Source organism: Coptis chinensis, chromosome 3 (genome assembly GCF_015680905.1).
Source record: "Coptis chinensis isolate HL-2020 chromosome 3, ASM1568090v1, whole genome shotgun sequence".
NCBI lineage: Eukaryota > Viridiplantae > Streptophyta > Magnoliopsida > Ranunculales > Ranunculaceae > Coptis > Coptis chinensis.
This window is the reverse complement of record NC_141458.1, coordinates 120550692-120554882: the sequence shown is the minus strand read 5'-3', so window position 1 is coordinate 120554882 and position 4191 is coordinate 120550692.

Here is a 4191-nt window from a genome sequence, read left to right as displayed (position 1 = left end):
CGTTTTGATCCTTAGACTCCCGCTTGCTTTAAGTGCAATAAAAAGCATAATGTTTTTTCAAAATCCAATCAATAGGACAATAACGTTTCTAAAAACTGAAATCAACTGGATAACGTTTACAGAAAAAGTGCAATCGTTTTGATAGCACTATAACCTGAAATGCTATTGTTAAAAGCATAGCATGCCAATACATAGTGTTTGTGAAAACGCTATAGTCTGATTTTCATAGCATTTTCTGAATGCTATCTATTGCCTTTTTTGTAGTAGTGACATCTCATAATTAGAGAGATGGTATTGGAATTTCTCTAGATGACTCAAGTTTGGCAGTGGAGATAGTATATTGTTGAAATTGGTTGGTGATTCTTTAGGGACTCAGGCCCTTAGGGGCATTGATAGGCTTTGTTGTTGATTGAAGATAGAAGAACTACGATGGCTTGATCCCTTAGAAAGGTACATAGACAGCCTTGATGCAGCTCATTGTTGGGTCCTTAGTGACATTGATAGTTAGATTGGTTGCTTCTCTCTTTAATGTTGTTTGGTTGGTTGGGTGTAGCGCATTGGTTAGTCGACTCGAATTTGAGAAATTCTCACCGAAGTGGAGAATTGTTGGAGATGGCATCTTGTTACCGAGAAAGTGAGTTGGAGATGTCATCTTGTTACGAAGCAAGTGAAGCTCATTCGGTATCTTGTTACCGAATTTGAGAAAACAACCTAACTAGGTGGATTTTTCGATATCCTACTGCTGAATGAAGTATGACATTTTGGCATCCATATGCTGAAATGGATCAAAATTTCGTATCTCACCGAAATTTCAACTACACTATATAAATAAAGTTAGGATTTAAAAACTGGTAAGTGAGACAAAATTGGTTGCTTACACAATTGGTTGTTTGTTGTATGAGAGATTTGTGAGGCCATAAAGAAAGGGGAATTTGGGGGTTCTATTGAACCAAGGTGAGTGTGTAATACTATTTGATTATTTTTTAATTGGAGTTTCTCTTTGGTTGTGGATTAGGCGCAAACCAAACCACGTAAATTTTTGTCTATCTTATTTGGTTGATTTGTTTGTTATTTTGGTGAGTAACTTGCACTGTTTACTGCTTGTTTAGGAGTTATTTAGTTGATTTCATACACTATAGTTGTGGGTTATTGTTTCTGCCACATTTGATATTGGTTGACGCTTCCATTGCATAGAATTGGTGTGCTCCATAGTTTTTGGGCACAACAATATCATAGTATGTACCGTTCTGATTGACGCATTTTAAGAAATCAATATACGTGTGGGCGGACTTAAAACTCCTACATTCTAAAATATTTTGTTACGCTATTTCATGGAGAAAGAAATTAAAGTTTTTATGGGATTGCTATCTTGATTTCTTGTGAAATTGAGCAATCTTTAAATTATTTGATTTGATACAATTCGGCCATAGTCCATTCATTGTTCGCTTCTCTGTACTTTTAGAAATAAATCACATGACCCAAATACGAATATTATAACTTAGTAGCCATCGTCCACGTCCTCATAACTCACTTTGTATAGCATTGTGATGGGGAGCATAGACACCAACTGGAGGTTTTACAGTTCTCATTACTTCTCAACTTCTGATTGCATCCAAGGTCTGCAAATTGAGTCAGCAAAGTGTGCAATTGGATAACTTGGTTTGGGCAATATCCCTATTTATAGTCCAAATTCAGCAAAGGCTTGCCATTTCGTTTGAAGCATAAGTTTAACGCCCAGAAACTAAACCAATTAGTTGGGCTTTGTCCAGCTTGATCCCGATGCGAGCTCAAGTTGCTAAGACCCAGTTGTGAACATTCATGTTGGAGGCCAATTTCTAAAGCCCGTAGATGCAAACTAAGACTTTTGAGCTTTATCTCGTTTGAGCCTGATTAGTGATTTCAACTCGAGCACAACTCGAAAGTCTCGTAAAACCCAATTTTGGGCAGACATGTTGAAGCCCAAGATCAAAGTCCAATAACGTCTGAAGCCTAAGACCAGGAACGACAAGAGTATATGACAGTTGAGATATGTTTTCAATTCAAACCATGGGACCCTAAGAACACACCAACCCTATCGTCCATTTCTTTTAACAAAATAACAAGTAGTTGGGTCATAGAATTTCCTGTTACATGTTTGGATTCTTACTATGGATGCAAAGTTGTATATAGAAAGAAAGAAAAGAACGTACCTACATAGCCAATGTTCTCAACCCTCAAAGCCGAAACATGAACCTTTTACGAGATTATTCTATTTTAAAACTTTGCTTCATAGTGAAGTAGTTAACTAGAAGCTGCCTTTACCAAAAAAAAAAAGTAGTTAACTAGAAATTTCAGAGTATATCCATATTAATTACTTTTTAAACTGAGTTCGACTGGTGTTAAGCAGAGTAACAGTGAGCAACACGTACTGTGTTTCCAACAATCAGACATCTTTGTCTTAGCCAAATAAATCCACCAACCGGCTATAACGGTCACCCTAACCTCCTTACTGCCCTCTATATTTGTTTGCTTTCTCTTTCTGTGCTTGTGTTTTTCTAAAAGAAGGGATGACGGAAAAGAGGGTGGAAACAAGGAGGTCAAGCCATGAGATGGTGATGGAAAAAGCACCACCAGTAATGATCAACATCAACAGGTCTAACAACAGCAGCAACAACGCTGGGAGAAAGCTTGACACTATTTATGAAGATCCAAATGGTCAGCAAATGGCTGAGGAGTCCAACAACACAAGTGAAGTCTTATGTGGATGGTTCAAATCTAAGCTCGTGTTTGAGGTTCAACAGAACAACAATGCCAATTAGTCATAGAGAAATCTACACATGAAGATACCGGCCGTATTTACATGTACCTTTTTTCTTCTCGCATCTTTTAGTTCAGTGCTGTTTTTTTTACACAATTGCTAATGCCTTCATATCCAAATTCTTCTCATAGCATAGCGCGCTAAAGACAATCTAGAAACTCGTTATGGTTTCCGATAGTCAAATTTCACTAGCTAGTTCTCTGACATCAAAGAATAATGCCTTCATGTATGAGTTATGTAGTTTTGTAATTTCCTTTCAAATTATTTGCAGTAAAGGAAAAAACTTAAATTTACCGAGTATTATGCAATTTATAGTCAGGGAATTCCATTTTAAGGAAATATGGTAACTGGTTAACACTTTCGTTTACAATTGAGTTATGCTGTCCCAAAATTTGGTGTTCAGCTATCCAAAATTGATCACAACCCTTTCGTTTATTAGAGAAAGTTTGACACAATATTATCAACTTTCCTCCACTTAGCGACACGTTATTAACATTTTCTACTATCAGCGACACGTTAACATTCTGATGACACTTTTCTCTGAGGAGGACAGATAGGAGAGTATCTATGTAAAATAAAAAAAATACATTTACGGCTCCTCTACTTTTTTTTTTGATAGATTTGGACCTTGGAACCCGCAAAGATCCTGGGATCAATCCACTAATTCACACCTCACTGACAGATGCATATGAAATACTTTCGTTGCAAAAGGAGACTGAATAAGCAGAAGAAGTGTCTGTATTTGGTGATTTAATTGTGCACTCATCAAATTCGATTGCGCAACCCAAAAAAAAGAGTACATCCCAACAACCAATCTAACCGGGCTCGCCATAACGAAACCATAGGGTCACTCAAACGGTCTCATCATGTCGTTTGAGTATACACTCAAACGGTTTTGCAATATCGTTTGAGTATACACTCAAACGGTGTCGCTATGTCATTTCAGTATACACTCAAGTGGTTTCCGAGTATCGCTTGAGACAAACAAAACTCTTGGGTTGTTAGCAAGACAATATAGCGGGGTCGTTTGGGCAGTCTCTAGGACGATATGGCGGGGTCGTTTGGGCAGTCTCTAGGACGACATAGCTGGGTCATTTGGGGACTCTCTTAGCCGGGTCGTTTGGACTAAAAAAATTGAGAAGTTCATTTTGTTTTTTGGATATCCCTTCTAAACACAAATTCCACTTTCATGTAATTCCGAATGCAATTTGTAATACAATTTGTCTCAAAACGAGAAAATACAATTTTTTTTTTTTGTCTTTTTGGGTTCAGACTAGCGAGATTCCAAATCAAATTCGGTGGTTATCAATACAATTGTCGGGCGAATACAATTTGAATTTGTGTAATACCAATAGTCGGGGAAGGCAATTTGTTTCAAAGCGAGAAGATGCCAA